Source organism: Sorex araneus, chromosome 1, assembly GCF_027595985.1.
Source record: "Sorex araneus isolate mSorAra2 chromosome 1, mSorAra2.pri, whole genome shotgun sequence".
In the NCBI taxonomy this organism is placed as follows: Eukaryota; Metazoa; Chordata; class Mammalia; order Eulipotyphla; family Soricidae; genus Sorex; species Sorex araneus.
The window spans coordinates 260,384,251-260,403,828 of NC_073302.1; the positions used below are offsets into that span (position 1 = coordinate 260,384,251).

The 19,578-nt window shown below is 35.1% G+C and overlaps 1 non-coding gene across 1 annotated transcript; it reads right to left on the reverse strand.

Moving 5' to 3' along the window:
- Positions 1-13,712: 13,712 nt before the first annotated feature.
- Positions 13,713-13,882, reverse strand: LOC129401076 (U1 spliceosomal RNA). Its single transcript, XR_008628093.1, has one exon. It is a non-coding gene; the product is annotated as a U1 spliceosomal RNA (small nuclear RNA).
- Positions 13,883-19,578: the final 5,696 nt, after the last annotated feature.

A 19,578-nucleotide genomic window follows, 5' to 3' on the forward strand; every position in this document is an offset into this window, starting at 1 on the left:
TCTCTGAATGAACGATTTGAGGCTCTTCCTGTTCCTGGAGCGAGCAGGTATCATTGGGCTACACTAGCTCGCGACAGGGACAAATGGAGACTTTACTGGCGCCCGCTTCAGCTAATCGAAGATCAATGAGACTACAAGTGATACAAGTGATAAAGTAACTGTTATCTCTATTGGGACAACATTGCCTTATTTGTCAGTAACTATAATATACTCATTTCCTGCAAAGAACTAAATACTATCTCTACTGAAATTTAAAATATCTATTTTGGATGAACATTATATCATAATTTTATAATATTATATTTCCTGCTTTAGAAACAAATATTTCCTCAGATATATGATGATGTATCATAAATAAATGTATAAATAAATAAGTACATATATATGATTCAGTTGCTAAATATAATAATAACACTAAAATCTCTACCTAATTCCGTAAAGAGCAGTAGTGAAATAATAAGTGAGAAGAAACATTTTACAATTTATAGCCACCTATAGAAAAAAATTAATTTTTAAGGTCATCTGAGGGAATTAAGAGACTATGGTCCATGAGTAGGTTAAACTGCTTATATCTCTATAAGTTTTCTTAAGCCAATAGATAAAAGAACACTGACTTTGATGAACAGTTTTAAAGTATATGAGAATTTTTAAAAATAAATCACATTTATAAAATTATAACAAAAAAGTTAGATAAATGACCTTAATCATATTTTCATAATTATTCTGATGCTTTTTAAGCACTGTAGGCCAACAAAAATAATTTTGGAACTGAATCCACAGACATTTTAACTTGAAAAGGGACCAGAGACATAATACAGAGGTTAGAGAACTTTCCTGAACCTTTCCCAGCCCTGTTCAATCACTGGTATTATATGGTTTCCTGACACTGCCAGGAGTGTTCTCATCAGAGAGTCAGGAGAACATACTGGAAATCACTGTGTGTCTCCATAAAAATATTTTTAAAAATTAGTAAACATAATAATGAAAAATGAAATTGAAAGGAAGCCAGATCCAGGAAAAGGTAAAAGCAAAGATGGTAGAAAAAGAATTGAAGTTGTCAGGAAGAATTCATTGGCATTACTGCATTTTTACAATTGGAGTTAATTAATTGGAGTTAGTTAATTGAAATTAATTGGAGTTAATATAAATATAAAGAATGACTTAATACTGTAACGCTTGATAAGTGGGAAAGTTAGTCGTAAGTAATTTAGAGGAGAAATTGTGATATTTATTTGTTAATATTGGTGGACATACTGCAAAATGTTTTTTAACAAATTTGTAAAAACTGGTAGACACTGTGGGAATTAAAATGTTCATATTCTGAGATTTTAAAAAGACTCTATACAAGGGAAACAAAATATATAGGTTTTCTGTGGCAATTTGAAAAAAAAAGATTTCTACTATCAAAATCCATTTCTAATTGGCCCATTATTTTTTTTCTGAAATCATCACCAAAGAAGGGTAATTTTTGCCAGAACATATTGTTATCAATTATCTGCTGAAATAGAAGTGTGTTTCTTGACTTTTTTTGTGTTTTTGTGCAAAAGGCTCCAGGAGCTAGAATATTATCTAAATATAAGCTAAAGAAAATGAGCCCTAGCTGTAAAGATGTAAAAAAGAGATTTTTTGCACTGTTTACTTTTGTTTGTGTTATTTCTTTTCATGGCAAGGAAAACATACTCTATATATCGGAATATTAGTAAAAGGTGCATGTGGTTACTGATGGACCAAAAAAAATGAGGGTCACATAATAAGTCTAGATTATTTTTTTCCTATAAAATCAAGATAAGATACTCACCTCTTGATTTAAGAGAGAAAGAGGAGAGAAGTGAGAATCTGTACATCTTAGCTCAGTGTAGAAAATGTTAAGCTGTAATTGGAATTTCTGAATAAGAGAATAGGGAGGAATCTTTTATAATTTGAGAATCACACACTTCTTGTTAGTCTTGTATTCCTAACAAAACAGTTAAGCTTGCTTTTTTAAACAAATCTCAGTGGCATGGAAATATGATTACTGGAAAGTAGAAGTAATGCGCCCATCAATGATCCATTTTTCTTAGCATTTTCTTTATGCTTCGGCTTTCAATTACTAAATTAGTCTCATAACAAGAAATCAGAATAGCCCTTAAGTTTGTACTGTATCCCAGTATGAAGAAACATTGAGTCGCCAGCTGTTCACTTTTAATAAAACAATATAATGTTTATGAAGTCCAACTGAGTCCTGGAAAGCTCTGTGTCATCGTACTTTTCTGCTTTGCCCCTACCACCCACCCTCCATGGGTACAGAAGAAACTCTTCTATCATATGATGAATTCATGTAATATCCCAAAGTGATTTTAAAATTTTGATAGTCTTTCCTTTTGGAAAATAACACCTCTTCCATTCTCTTGCTGCATATTTGTGCTTTTCTCTAGTAAGTGAACACTAAAGGGGAAGTGTGAGAGCTCTAATAGCTATTATACTGCTTTTTATAATAGTAATGTTTTTAGCATCTCTATAGTTAAGGACTTGTCAGCACTTATAAACTCCCACTTCAGTGAAATTTTGCTTGGCATATAAGCTTTCAACCCAAGAGCAATTTTCATTTTAAACTTTAAAATCATCTCTTAGGATATTTGTGATGGTGTGGTTAAAATTTAAAACAAAAGCTTAGTGTTCTCAAATGATTCTAATCCCCTCCAAAATTGCTCTTTGTGGGCTTCTTCTCTCCATAAAATCAATTAGCTCATAATAGTTAAAGAGAACGAAAAGTTTTTAACAGTTGTAATGATGGATAGAGTACAACTTGCACATAAAAATTACACATAATTTTAAATATCAAAAACAAAATATTAATAAAGATTTCTACCATCTTAAAATAAGACAAGCTTTTTGAAAAGCCTAGAATTTAATAATTAAAATATAAAAAATAATGAAAATATGGTCTATATATTTTAAATCAGAAGCAATTTTATCATTCTGAATAAAAATCTATAAAGGTTTTTAACAATTAACAAATTACATTAATGAACTCATGGCTAGTATTATTTAGGATTTTCCTATGTATTTCTTATTTAGGTTAAGTTTTGTACTACATTTTGTACTACTAATTTTTCCCACTACATTTCTAAATAAACATGTCCTTAAGCAATTCTCTCATCTATATCTTCCTATAGATCTTCTTTTCTCATATTTAAGCCTAATATTTATTTTAATAAAACTCAAAATGGCTTTAGACTGTTGAAATATTCTCAAATTCAGAGCTCAACTTTGCATATTCTTACAGACATCTTCTGTTCCCTTCAATTTCAATTAAATCTCATTATTCATAAAAAAAAACCTTGAAAGTAATATTTGAGGTCTTTTCCAAACATTTTATCATCTAGTACTTTCAATTCTAACACAAAACATTTCTCAAGTTGACATTTCTCTTTCTTCATTGATAAACATTCTTGCTAGTTTTATCTTCCTCTATGAAAAAAAAGTAGAGTAAGAGTGACATCAAAAAAATGTAAATGCTGCCATGCTCTTGATCTTATAAACTAATCCTCACACACAAGGAATAGCATTCAAATATCTATATTGGTACGAGAGTATTTGTGTTGTGTCATTACCCTTCTCCAGATTCAATTTGCGCTGTGTTACATTTTAGCTTTATTCAAGTACACAGTCTTTACCAATATTGGAAATAATAAGCACATTTAAAACAGTTTTATCTTTTCATCCTTTGGTATGACTTTCTCTGACTTTGAAATAAGGAATTTCTCATACAGAACTGAAATATGTTCATATATTTATATAAAAGAAATATATATTTATAATAAGATAACAGTGATGGAATTTTAAACAATAAACAAATAAATGACCAGAAATCCGTAGTCCTTAGTTTTTTTTTTAAAGTAAAGCTAGCCAAAGGAATAAGGAGGAAAAGGTCTATCAAATGCCGATTGTGTTAGCTATACACGTAGATAGAAAATTACCATTTTTGTAATCCCATTTCATTCTTTGCCCAGAAAAAAAAGTGGTATATCGATGTTAATATCCAGTAAAAATGTTTTGTGACTGAGTCGAAGGTAACATACTCATACTTACTTATTAATTTCAAGTGAAATATGTACTCTACTTAGGAGCTACATATAACTATACAATTTACATAAAGTTTCAAAAATGATGTCTCTAACTATCCTATCATGGCAGAATGTGTATTTTTACATAATTCCCCTAACTTTATGTTGGTGGCCAAAATAGTTTTACATCTATTTCATCATGATGGAATAACAACAACAAAAAAGAAGTACACATTTTAGAAAAGTATGTCAGAAATATTTAATATGTACAATATTATAAATATTAGAGACAGCAATGGAATCTTCTATTTGGGGAATTCTTTTTCGCTTTGTGCTCTGCTTCTGTGTCTTCTCCTGCTTCTGTGTCTTCCCCTGTGTGTTCTCTTCACTTTTGTTAGTCTTAGTTTATATAGCAATCACATAGGGTGGTGACACAAAGATGGGTTGAACATTAACAAATCAACAAAAAGGGGTAAAACCAGTCCTCCAGGAGATTAACAAAATCTCATCTAAAAAGATTACTTTATAGATTCCTTGAGATCCGTTTAAGGGCAGGATTCCATCCAGGTTATGTTGCTTTCTTCTTTCCTCAGCTAGTAATCCACTTAAATAGTTATAGAATTTTCTTTCTTTCTTTTTCTTTCTTTCTTTCTTTCTTTCTTTCTTTCTTTCTTTCTTTCTTTCTTTCTTTCTTTCTTTCTTTCTTTCTTTCTTTCTTTCTTTCTTTCTTTCTTTTTATTTTTTTGCTTTTTGGGTCACACGTGGTGATGCTCAGGGGTTACTCCTGGCTCTGCACTCAGGAATTACCCTGGGCAGTACTCAGGGGACCATATGGGATGCTGGTAATTGAACCTGGGTCGGCTGCATGCAAGGCAAATGCCCCACCTGCTGTGCTATCGTTCTAGCCCCTAGAAATTTATTTCTAATATTTCTAGTAATGTCATTCTGTATGAGCTCAGTAAGAGATATATCAAACTTAAAGTTTGGTTCTTCCTGAGGACATCTCACTATATATTCCAGATCACAGTCCTTAAGCCAGGTTAGTCTTCCTAACCCCAGTAGGGTCCTAGTCTCCTCGGTACTTTTGGATCATGACAGCATATGTCTATGACCAAACTTTCAACTTATAGTTGAGTATTATGGTGCTTTGGTCTGACCCATTTCAATGCCAGGGTAGCTCACAGCTTGCCCTGAGTACATTTTCTCCCTCGTCAGGACCCTGCTTTTGGGGTGCTAAGAACTAAGGGCAACTGAGTGAGAAGGCAGATATGCAGGAGTAAATATTATTGGAGTAAATCAGCTCCCAAGTTACAAAGCATAATATTAACTGTCTTCCTGTGTCCATACAGAAAAGACATTGCTTTAAGGTAAACTAATTTCCCTGTGGCAAGGCTGAAAGGACAAACCCAATGTTATCCTGCAAAGTACTATGATAAAAACACCAGTGGATATGTAGACTAAACTGCACTAAGAAAGTCCACAGGAGGGCAGGATAGATAATACAATCATCCAGGTGCTTGGTCTGCATGTTTTACCCAGTTAGATTCATGGCACTCCATATGGTCCTGAGTAGTTAGCAGTAATGCCTGAGCATGGTCAATAATAAGCCCTGAGCAACACATGGTGTGGCCACAATACAAAGATAAATAAATAAATACAACAAAAGAAGAAAGTTAATAGGAAATACATGTAGTAGAATATTTTATGGAATTTGAAAGCATTATTTTGTTACAGGTTTGATATATGGAAATGTGTCTACATAAGTGGTAAAGAAAATAGAGTTACAACCAAAAAAATTGTCACTAATGGCTGACATTTTTTGGTGCTTTTTTCTTTTTTTTCTTTTTTTGTTTTGAGGGTAGCCATTGGCTCTTATTCAGATTTATTCAGAAATTACACCTGACTCAGTGCTCAGGGAGCAATTCTATTGGTGCTGGGAGTTTAAGCTGGGTCAACAGTGTGCAAAACAAGCAGTTTAGCCTGTGTACTATCTTCCCATCCATTTGTGGCTTATAATTTTTTTATAGGGGCAATGTTAGACCTGGCAGAAAAAATGTCAATTTTGAATCAGGATTTTAAATGACAAAATTTTAACATTCATATCTATAGCTGTGAAAAGGAAGAAGTGAGATATTGAGCACAGAATGAATACAAATAATGTACAAAAGTATTAATTCAAAACATTTCCCCAAAGCAAAGTAAGCAATTGGCTGAGTGCTGTTCAATAAAAATGTACTGTGCACAGTGTACAATGATAATCTGAATAATCTGTGTGATGAATATGATATCACTGATAATCTGGATAATCTATTTAATGATCAATTTGATTATTGACTTGATTAATTTCTACAGATTGTCATGAATATGTTGAAAATAGGATGAGATTAGGAAGCAGGCTTCCAGAAATGCTGAGCTTTAAGAAATATTAGGTAGTCATAAGAGACAGAATCAAGCCATTCCATTTCAAGTTTCAACTCAGACACTATTGCACTTGCAATACTGAGCAAATTATTGTACCTTTTTTCATATACAAAATGGTAGGATTAAAATAATCGCCACTGAATGATTGCTTTTAAGTTTAGAGAAATTCAGCAGAACGAATAAGTCCATGAGTGTTCATTTATTTGTGTATAGTAAACAAAACAATATTATTAAGACCATTTTATAATTATTATTCTGTCTCTTAGTAGTCGCCTAATGATTTTGTGCTAAGTCTGTCCAGAAACAGACAAAAAATCAGTCAGTCTTTAAATAATTTTCAAAATGTAGAAGTAGAAAATCAGAAAATATCTGCACTTGAAAAGGGCTAAGAACTAGAGAAGATCAAGTGAATGATTAATATAAAATGCAGTTTTTCCCACATTTTATTGGTTATGTGGAGTGTACCCAACCAAGATATATTGCATCTATCATTTCTGTTACACATGTAAGTTGTGAATAACAAATTATAACAATTATGCATCTGTTTCAAGCAATGTCATATAAGAGAAAAAAATTCTCCATTAGTCAATTTTAAAATAAAAATGTTTTATTTGAGGAAATTCAATGTAACATTGTACTAGTATATTTCTAATGCAACATTTTGACTTTAGCTGATGTAGTGAGTGCAATTAAATGTGTACAACAGATATTTAAAATCCTGACATACAGTAGGCACAGGATAATTTAAAGACCTTCCTTGTTAATATGTCAGACACAATAGGAAATAAGAGAGTCGTGTGAGACCAAAAATTTCAGCCCATGTTACATAGGCTCTATTGCTTCCCAAATTTTCATATAGAAGAGGGGCACAGGAGAAATACATCAACCCACCCTCATTATGCATTGAGCTTGAAGGAAAAAAGATCAGAACTAGTGATTAGAAGCTGGAGAGTTTCAATTCACTGGTAATTTAAAAAAAAACATGTTTATGTTCATATGTATATATAATATTCTGATGAATATTAGTAATCCAAAAGAAAGTGAGATTTGACAGTCTCTTCTGAAATAAAGTCATTAGTCTTAGAATTGTAAGCCCACCATCCGAGCAACCCCCTCCACCCCTTCCGTGATTGCCACCCTGGCCAGCAGCATGCCATTCCCCAGCACCGTGGCCATTTTCTCTTTCAGCCCAGGTGTGTGACTTCCCCTAACCTACCCTTCCCATGTCCCAGCCAGCTTCTAGGACCCAGCTACAGTATGGCAGGGGGCGTGGCCTCTTTTGGAGCCACAGTTATTTGCCTCAAACACAGCAATAATGTTGCTGCATATCAGTCTTCATTACCTATGTCCATGAGTAACATCCTACCTATCCCCAAACCAGTAGGCCAATAGGCCGCTAGTCTTTTTCAATTTCACCAAAATACCAATGAATACAAGCAGCTACACAAGCCCAATTTTAAAAAAAGCACATTGTCTGAAAGCATCATTTCAACCCTCACTTAATGGTTAGAGGAGCATCTGAGAGGAAGGACATGTTCTAGAAGGGAAAAATAAAAAGGTGACCACCATTGACCAAACCCATCCCTAATCCTTTTTCTCAACAAGAGGGAATAGGGATAGTGAACTTGAAGGTCACTCATCCATACCACCATAACAATATGAAGAAATAGCACAAATCCCCACCACAAGGAGAGGATGATGAAAGGAGTCCAGAAGATTCAGTAGGTGTTTCACACAAACTTGAGCTCTCCAATAAAGATTTCAGAGATGAAATGCTGAAGATATTCAATCTCACTTGTCACTAGTCATTCCATTGATCTTTGATTTGCTCGAGAGGATGCCAGTAACGTCTCCATTTGTCCCTGTCATGTGCTAGTGTAGCCCAATGATATCTGCTTGCTCCAGGCACAGGAAGAGCCTCAAATTGTTCATTCAGGGATTTGATGAAGAAATCTGACCATCTAGTTGGTGGGTGGCCACGAGTTCTTCTGACGTCCTATGGAATCCAGTCTGTTACAGCCCTAGTCCAGCAGTTGTCTCTGAATTGCATTACATGACCAGCCCATCTGATTTTTGATGTCTAGGCAAACGATACAGCATCCCAGATTCTTGACCATCGGCAGAGGTCAAAACTCCAGATTCCTTCTCTCACTTGAGTAAGACGTGATACTCCTAGCATAGCTCTTTCAATTGCTCTTTGGGATACCCAAATAGTGTTCTCATCCTGTTTGTGTAGGGCCCAGGTCTCTGAGGCATATGTTAGTGTAGGAAGAATGGTGGAATCGAAAAGATGTGCCTGTAGTCGGAGGTTCTTCGTTCTCTTAACCACTTCTTCAACACTCTTGAATGCATTCCACGCTGCTGTCTTCCTCCTGCGCAGTTCTGGCACCAAGTTGTTCCTCATGTTGATTTCTCGACCCAGGTAATCATAGCTGCTGCATTCGGAAATGTTTGTTCCATTGAGAGCAAATGGAGCTTCAGGGACCAGTTCGTTTTTCATGAGCATCGTCTTGTTGAGATTCCGCTGCAAACCGACCTGTCCACACTCATGGTCGAAGTCGGCCAGCATTTGTGCCACTTGGCTAATCCACTACCCAGCCACCACCACGCTCCAGGCTGCTCTCCAGACAGTTGGGCCAAACCTCACGAACGAGTGAAGCCCCGCAAAACCAGGTTCAACGAGATCTGGAAACAAGATCCTCTGTCTGCCTCCTCCAATCTCCGGCATCTGAGGGAGGGGTCAAACCCAGATGCCCCACCATACCCAAGTCAGATAAATACCTCATTGTTGACCCCCACTACATCCACTACCCAGCCACCGACTTGCTCCAGACCGCTCTCCAGATCGCGTGGCTGCAAAGCAGCCACACAACACACGATAAAACACTTAATACACATTATTTCCAAAGATATTCAATGAACCAACTGAAAAGATAGAACAGGTATCTATTAAATTAAAGGAGAACCTTAAAGATAAAAATGGAAAGGATAGCCGAGAAAATACAGGAAGAAATGAGAGCAGACATAAAAATGCTACAAAAAGAAATGTCATGAATAAAGAACTTGGTAGATGAAATAAAAATCTCAGTGGTTTCCCTCAACAATAGAATGCCTACTGAGCAAGACCAAATGAGTGAGCTTGAAGACGAGCTGCAGGAAGCTTATAGGCAACAACAAACAATAGAAAGAGACCTCAAAATAGCTCTAGGGTGAATTACAGTCCTGGGGATAATTTCAAGAGGAACAACATTAAAATCATCAAAGTACCAGAAGGACAGGGAAGCAACCCCAGTGAAAAAGCCACAATCAAAGAAATCATTGCTGAAAAATTCCCAGAGCTGGAGAATACAGGCATTCAGATTCATGTAGCCCAAATGGTGCCAGCTAAAAAGAAACCCTAAAAAAAAGACTGCAAGACATATCATAGTTAGAATGATAGACATTATGGATAGAGACAGCAAGGTCAAAGAAGGAAATCGCATACAAAGGAGCACTCCTTAGATTCAGAGCAGACCTATGAGAGGAAACTCTCCAAGCCTGAAAGCAGTGGTGGGATGCAGTGAAAAAATTTAAAGAAATGAATGCTTCACCAATAACACTTTATCCAGCTAAACTCTCATTCAAACTCAAAAGAACCATATACTATTTCAAGGATAAACAACAGCTCAGGAACTTCATAGACTCAAAATCAAACCAAAAAGAAGGGTTAAAGGGGCTATTGTAAGTCAAGAAAAACCCCTACAAGCACAACAAACTCTTACAGAAAGATGGCACAAAACCCCATAACAATAATCCCTCTCAATGTCAATGGTCCAAATTCACCAATTAAGAGACACAGAGTGGCAAAATGGATTGGAGACTGAATTCAACATTCTTCTGCCTACAAGAAACACATCTGAACATCCAGAACAAACACAGACTCAAAGTCAAAGGATGCAAAACAATACTGCAAGCAAACAACTCCCTCAAAAAAGCTGGGTTGTCCTTACTAGTATCTAGTATTGGACAACATCGATTTCAGGTTGAAAAGATTAAAAGGGACAGAGAACGCCATTTCTTATTAATCAAGGGATATTACACTAGGAAGAAATCACACTCCTAAACATGTACACACCCTATGAGGGACCAGCTAAATACCTACAACAACTGCTAACAGACCTTAAGAAGTACATTGAGAACAACACAATAGGAGTTGGAGACTGCAACACCACCCTACCACCTCTGGATAGATCAAGAAGATTAAAATTCACCAAGGAAACACTGGCTTTGAAGGAAGAAATAGATGAGAAAGGGATAATATATCTATACAGGACTTTATATCCTCTCCAAAAATAATGCACATTCTCTTCCAATGCACATGGAACATTTTCCAGAATAGACCATGTGCTGGGCCACACAACATACCTCAACAGAATCAGGAAGATAGACATTGTATCAGCTATCTTTTCAGACCATGATGCACTAAAGATAGAAGTTAAATATGTAAATGTGCAGCAGGTAGGGTGTTTTCCTTGCACACAGCTGACCCGGGTTAGATTCCTCCATCCCTCTCAGAGAGCCCAACAATCTACCGAGAGTATCCCACCTGAACGGCAGAGCCTGGCAAGCTACCCGTGGCATGTCCAATATGCCAAAAACAGTAACAACAAGTCTCACAATAGAGACATTACTGGTGCCTGCTCAAGCAAATTGATGAACAATGGGATGAAAGTGCTACGGTGAAATGGAGAAATGCAAATGTTTGCAGTAGGAAGTGTACTCATAGCAGGTTTTATCAGTACTGATGTGCCAGGCAGTTCCCAGGTGACTGAGATGAGTGAAGAGCAAGGGAGGGATCTCCCAGCTCATGGCTAGACCTCTCTCCCCGACACTTCACAGCAGCTTCTTACAACATAATTAGTTTCTTCTCTCTAATGAAACTGTCTAATGTTAACTGCTGAATCAGACAGAGATGAACCATAAAGAATCGGAGATATTTTATTCGTCATTATGTATGCTGATATTATTGCATTCGGTGACAATTTTCTTTTAGAGAAACATACCAGTTTTATAAAACCTTTCAAATTCCATAGAGTACAGGATTTGAGGTAAGTGCCTTATATGCAGATGGTCCCAGTTTTATCTCTGGCTCCACATGGTCCACCAATGGTCACATGGAGAGCCCTCAAGTGTTGTGCTCACAGAGATTTAGGTTCTTGGTCTCAAGCAGTCAAAATTGGAAGGGTCCAAAGAGCCAGTGGCAAATTGAATAAAGACTTTATTTAGGGAAATATAAAGGAAGGGAGAGTAAAGCAGAGAAGCTTCCAAATTTAACTGTCACAGGATTCTGAAGAAAGGTGCAATCCCTCCTCTTTTATGCCTTTTTAACACAGACAAGTGGTTGGGTAATTATTTATTATGTTCCAAAAATGTGGGACATTAAAATAAGGAAGTGGGTGCTGAGATTATATTAGGTGCCAGCTAGGCCTCTGTTGCCACCTTCTGTACCATATGATTCCTTCACTTAGGGATAATCTCGCCCTGCCTGCTCCTCTGTAGTCTCTATCACAAGCACTGCTGGGGTGACCTTGGCAGTGGGCAGCACTGTAAGGTGTCCCTGGCCTCAGCATTAAACCGTTGGTTCAGCTACCTGAGAGTGATTGGCAGGGGCCCCAATCTTCCTGGTTATTCCCCCAATACAATGCCACCATCAACACCAACAAAAAATGATCAAACACTGCAACATAGAACAATACAAGTTTTGGAACAGCAGTGTAAATGATGAGTTTGCTTTCCAATGAAATCAAAATAATTTCATTGGAAAGCTTTGCATATTAGTTCTTGGACATAGCCATATAAAATTCTTCACAAAGAAAGAGGTCTAAGAGTCAATACTTTGGGCAGGATGTTTGTCTTGAAACTGCAGACCCCTGTTGAAACCCCAGCAGGCCATATGGTTCCTCCCTTAGATCATCAGCAGCCATGGCTGAATGCAGAGCCAGAGTCAGCCCTGACTGAGCACCGTGGGTGTGGCCCAAACACAGGGAAAACTGAAAATCTCCAAGAAGGTAAATGTTTAGGATATTTAAAGTTAGAAGACAGTGATTAAGCTTACGATCACTTTCATTTGACAAAGTCAGTGGAAGGCAGCAGAAAAAGTCTCAGTTTAATTTGTGATTAACTATGGACCTTGCATTTTCCTCTCCTTGTTGTTCACCCTCTAGTCATTTCAGTTCTCATTAGCACTTTTACCAAAGAATGGGATTGGAAGAGACAGGAAATGAAATTCACATAATCAATTAAGTCACTAATTTACACTCTTTTACAAGATCAGGTGGAGAAGAGACTGACATTCTTGTTTCAGCTAAATAGCTCCATTTGAACTGTTCTTTTTTTGCATTTCTTACTCTGATAGCAAGACACTTTGGACTGAAACATGTAGGATAAATAAGTCCACTGGTGTAGGTATGTGGTTTGTAATTTATGGAATAAAATCAGTTTTGTAGATGTTAAAATGTTAAGTATACTTTCACGTTATTGAACTATTAATTCTCTATACAAAAAAGTTAGCTTATTATAATTCCATGCATATTTTTCTTCTCCGATTGTTAACATTTTTCACTTCGTAAAATATGTTTTAAATGGTATTGAAAATAATTAAAATAAAAAAGGCATCATGTGTACAATTATACTTATTTTCTATACATTTATGAAATATACTCAAATGCAATTCATTTCTCATATTTGAAAGGCCTACATAACCAAAAAGAAATTTCTTAGTAAGTAGATATTCCATACTCATATTGTGATGTCTCGTGAAAAATTCTTCTCTGAAAATGTAATTTCCCCAATGTATAAAGTCAACTATATTGGGTCATTCAACTTCAGTCATGCAGGGGACTTTCTGCAGAGAATGAAGCACACAAAGCACAAAAGAAGATAAACAAATACCCACAGAATATCCATGCTATAGTTTCCTGGTGCAATATTGCAACCTCATCCTACTTCCCAACAAGTTGTCAGAGACATTAAACACCTTTAGTTTGCACATAGGCAGTCAGTTGGTATGTTAAGTGCAGGAACTGGAAAATTTAACAGGGCCAATTAGCAGTCATCCTTAAAATATACTGGAAAGTCGTGAAACTCTCCTATTCTAGTTTGCCCATGTAGCCGGCACACATCTAAGAACACACTGTTTCATTCTATACTGTCCTGAGTGCATTTTTGTTGACAATATTTACAATATTTACTTTTTTTTTTCTTCTTTAGGGGATAATGCATACACTCTCCTCCACCACATCTCCTACAAATTAAGTGTTTAACTTTCCCACATTTGGGAAAATCACAGGGGTCAGCACATGCATAGTACAATGGATAATCTTCTTCCTGGAAAAACCACCTTCCTGATTTTGGTATCACCTCAGCCAGCTGAGGATTGGTCATTTGCATTTCAAAGTCTAAATTGTTTTTGCCTTTGGCAATAATCACTATCTTGGGGTTGTAATGAGGGGAACAATGAACACATCCCAGTAAGCATCAGTAATAATATATTTAAAAGTAAAGTCCTGGGGCTGGAGTGATAGCACAGTTGGTAGGGCATTTGCCTTGCACCAGCTGATCTAGGTTCTATTCCCAGCATCCCATATGGTCCCCTGAGCAGTGCCAGGAGTAATTCCTGAGTGCAAAGCCAGGAGTAACCCCTGTGCATTTCCGGGGATGACCCCCAGAAAAAATAAATGAATAAAAGTAAAGTCCTGAACTTTAAGTATTTTAATAAAAATAATTAAGGCAAGAAGAATTATTCATTGGAAATACTTTGGAAAATAGTGGATCTAGGTCTCAGTTACTTTCAACAGTGCAGTTTATTTTCCTCCTGTGCTCTTTCTGTCGATTCCCCTTTCCAAGAATAATAGCTATCTGACCTCCACCATCATTGATTAGTTTTGTCATTAATATGCATGCAATTTGTCATCTTAACCAATTCTAACTACAGCCCTACTTCAGCTTCTCATATAACATTGTTTTTTTTTTTATAAGAGTGATAAGAAAAAAAAAAATCCTAGACCTGGAATTGAATGCTGCTTGACAAATGGTAAATGCTGCAATAGTATCAGCCATAATTATAAATGGTATTAATGTTAGTTATGCTAGGCTTGTTGTCATATTATGAAATGATTAAGTCAAAAGCATGGATGCCTCCCAATATCTGTTTGAACTTATTATCAGAGGATTGAAGCACATATGAAAGACATATTTTAATTAAATATAGAAAAGCCTTCTTTAAACATTTAATTTAGTTATATATATAGTCTTTTATCTCGTTTGATTCAAAAGAGATTGTAAATATTAGAAACCAAAATGTAGTCTTTCCTACATAGTTCAAAATTATTATAATCTATTCCATTTTAGGGCTGTCTTGTATGAAAAGAAAGCCTAAATTCCCACACGAGTGATATTTCTCAGAAATTGAAATCATATTTAATTTTTGAATTGTACTCTTTCCCCAAACCAGTCATTTTTGCTTGTTCAGTGAAACTCATGAACTCAGAATACCAGGGAACTAAGCAGTATCGTTCTATTGATATTACATGCAGTCCTATCTGGAAAAAATATAGCTCATTAATATTTTCACACATTATGTTGTAATGTAGTCCAGATTATTCTTGTTCTATTTCTGAGTACTCAGTGACTCTTATCTTTGAGATAAAAACAAGTTGCTCACATTAAAAATATATGTAGATTATATCTATATGATAAAATAAAGGACTTTTGCAGCATGCTCTCTCTAAAAGATGCTATAGAGCGAAGCTTTCTATTTTATAGGAACATATTTCATAGATTTATCAAAAAACAATTTTTCAGGATTCATAGATTTATCAAAAAGCAATTTTTCAGGATTTGGCTAATAGAAAAGCAAACTTCAAACATGAATTGGCCTTCTCTACCCTTCGTTTACTTCTATGACACATTCATTTTTAATTTACTCTAGTTTTTTTAAATGACATTTTGAAAAAATGAATTTTAGCATAATAGTAAGTTATAAAGATTTGAGTTTAAAATTTGTTTATATTTAAGTTATCAAAGTATTAAATATTACGGGAACCCCCTATACATTTAGAACATTAATAAATTCATAATTATTTTTGTTTCTAGAAAAATTCCAACTTTTGTTAAATTTGTTTTGTTTATGGTTTTTTTCTTTTTTTTTTTTTGCGTCAGGCATGCTCAAGTGGTGGTCAGAGCTTACTCCTGACTGTGCATTACTCAGGGAACCATATGGAGTGCTTGGGATCAAACCCAGGTCAGTCACATTCAGGACAAGTGTCCTACTCACTGAATTATCACCACAGCCCCAATCTTGAATATTTTGAAACTATTATTCTTTCTATTAAAATAAAGAACAATGCAATAAAAACTGTATAGCATGAAAGCATATTTTTGGAACATTTAGGGTAGGATTGATATTTATATAATGGCAAAAAATGCAGCAACATACGTTAAGACCTTATTTAGCATTAATATAGGTCTCTGAATTGAAATTTTAAGCAAAACAACATATATGGGACACAAGTTACCAAATTATATTAGCTTAATTCTAAGTGACATTACTTTCTTCTAAGTTACTTTGTAATAGAAGGACACTTTATAAAATACTGTCTGAAAACCTAATGCACATTATGATTGGATAGAGATCTCACTGATTTTTCCTATAAAATCAGTAAGATTTTATATTTAATTAAAAATCATTATTGCATTTTAAGATCATTAAATTCAGCTTTATAATGGCATCAGTTTTTGCAACATCCCTGTCAAGTTGGTTGCAATTTTGTTTCACTTCTTCAACATTCCACTATTTCACTAAACAGTGAATTAAAAGTATGATTAATGACATCTGCATCGACTTGACATAACAGAAAATTGCCTGAAAGTCACTAGTTACTGGACTAGAGTTATCATGCAAATAGTTTCCCCTTTCTGAATACTGCCATAATGAAATAAATTCTTGTTGTGGCATATGAATTCTATACAATTCTGATTTTTGTTGCATTTTCACTAGACATGGAAAACTGGTTAGTAATGCTAGTTTTCAGTTGATTGTTAGGTTATTATTCTTCTTTTCTATTGTTGCCCAATGTTGTAAAATCCTTTATATGCTAATTTTTGAAGTTGTGAATTGCATATATTCATAAATGAATAAATGAATATTTTTAGAAATGAAAGTATTGCAAGCATTTCAAACAATTTTTATGGTGAATGTAAGAATAATCAATTGGATACAAATATAGATGGTTGAGAAATTATATTTGGGTTTCCTGTGGTGCAGGTAAATGAGAATTACTTTCTTGTTACAGGGTACTTTCAGTTGGTAAGCTAGGCCTATATTTGCTTGTGGAGACAGGATAGTCTACTATCCCAGGTTCTATTTGAGTATAAGAAATAATTATATAAACTTTGTTTCAAAGCAGTTTTATTAGGGAGGTTTTCAACATGGGAGGAGCTGTAAAGAGAATAGAAGTTTAGATGATGGTATTTCTTATGTCTATCCCTTTAAGTTTTGCTAATGGGTTTGAATTCCCAGATTCACAGGGATGAGTTCAAGCTGATGCCTTTATTCAAGAGATACATTATATAACTTGGACATTAGGCTAAAGGGAAGATATAAAAAATGTCAGAAAAACACTGGAAAAACCCTTTCTCCAACTCTCAAGGTAATCCCAGTGCAGCGCATATATTGGGCAATGCAGCACATTAGGAAATGTCTGCAAGCACAGCTTGTTTGATTATTATCATTTTCATGAAAAATGAAAACAAAAAGTTTCCCCTAAGTCATTCTTGTGCAAATGGGGAAAAATGAAAAAAAAGAGTAATATTCTTGGTGAGTGCAACTGAAAAAGTCATTACTGAACACATCTAAAGCTTTGGAGGCAACAGAACTGTTGAGAATTTAATACTCATGTTCAAGATATTATCATTGAGATGAGAGTAGTCATACTAAAAAAGGAAGAGGCATTCAAAGTACTATTTTTGTAAGAAGAAATTATATTTGAAGGAGAAAGAATTTGAAGACTAAATAAAAAAAGTATGTTCACCTATAAAATTTTTCCTGTTCTGCAACCCTTTCAGAATAAAATCATTTTTTTTCAAACTTCAGAGGTATTTGTGATGTTGTTATTGTTGTTGTTGTTGTTGTTGTTGTTGTTGTTGTTGTTGTTTTCCTTGGGTGTGAGAGAGAGGGCCAAACCTGGCAATGCTTAGAAATTACGCTTGCAAGTACACTCAGGGATCATCCCGGAGGTGCTCAAGTATTAAATTTCTGGTATCAAACTTGAGTCAGCTACATGCAAGGCAAGCACCCTACCTGCTGTACTAGCACTCTGACCCTGTTTGTGATTCTTAATTTGATGTCTAAAAATTTGAAAGCAAAAATTATATTGGCACTAAGTCACATTCTTATCCATATTCTATCAGTAATCTCACACTATTATACAAATGAGCATACAAAATCAATGACTTTCGTTTTCCCTTTTCTCCTCTCCCTCTTTGGGGGTTACATTAGGAAGTAGTCAGGAATTACTCCCTCCTGGCTCTGTGCTTAGGGATCACTTCTTTTAGTGCTCTGAGGACTATATGTGTGCCAGGAATTGAATCAAGGTCAGCAGCATATAAGGCAAGAACCATACCCATTGTGCTATCTTTCTGCACTCCCCTTCCCTTAGAATTCTTAGACTTCTTATTTTATAAGAAGTCTAAGAATTTAGCATTTATACAAGGAAAAGAAAAAGGGTATATCACATCTACTATGGCAACCACAGCTATGTCAAAAAGCATAAGTAATGATATGCTAGGCATATACACTGAAAAACTTCAACTTTTAAATTTACATTATTAGTCAGCTAGTTAAGTCCATAAACTATATCACAGGCTCCACTCCATAAGACTTGTTTTTTTTTTTAATTTATTATTTTATTGAATCACCATTGGAAAGTTACAAAGCTTTTAGGTTTAAGTCTCAGTTAAACAATGCTCGAACATCCATCCCTTCACCAGTGCACATATTCCACAACCAAGAATCACAGTATACCTCCCCATTCCCCCCACCTCCCCAGCCCCCCAACCCGCATGTGTAACTGGTAAATTTTACTTTACTTTCACTTTACTTTGATTACATTCAATATTTCAACAAAAAACTCACTATTATTGATTTGGAGTTTCTCCCACCATAAGGCTTGTTTTCACTAGGTTCTGAGTTTGAGTTATTCAATTCTCCATTTCTTTTGGGTACTACTAATCTTCCTACCAGTTCCCCTCTGTGTTCTCATAAATATAAGTTAATATAAATATAAATTAAATATATATTTAATATATTAATATTTATTAGATATTTAAACATACTTAATATATTAACTATATAACTATAGTTAATATATATTTAATATAAATTAATTTATTTCTCTCATCAGTCCTAGACAAAATGATTAGTTTGAGAATGAAAAGTCTAGATGAAAACACGATTTTTTTCTGTTCCTATAACTTTTGGTCAGTCAACTGGAACAGGTAAAATTCTTTCTCGGATGGTTAGATATGGCAATGAAGATATAAGTTTTTTCCACAAGGGCCCTAAGTTTTCAAGTCAACTTATCAAAGACTATGACCTCAAGAAGGAGATATTTTGTCTCCATTAGGGCAGAAAGAAAAAAAGAAGAGAAGACAAAACTGGTTGGTGGGAATATAGTCAGGTTTTCACTCCCAGAACTGAAAAAAAAAGTAGAGAGACCTAACTGGACTTGGATCTTAGCACTAGCTCTCTTTATTTTTTTAATTAATTTATTCTTTTATTGAATCACCATGTGGAAATTTACAAAGCTTTCAGGTTTAAGTACCAGTTATACAATGCTCGAACACCCTTCCCTTCACCAGTGCACATTCCACCACCAAGAGTCAAAGTATACCTCTCCCCTCCCCCACCTCCCCAGTCCCCCACTCGGCCTTTGTAACTGATAAATTTCACTTTAATTTCACTTTACTTTGATAACATTTAATATTTCAACAAAAAACTCACTATTATTATTTGGAGTTTCTGCCCCCTAAAGTTGGACCTGCTAAAAAGGAAGCATTTAATAATTTGTTTTCC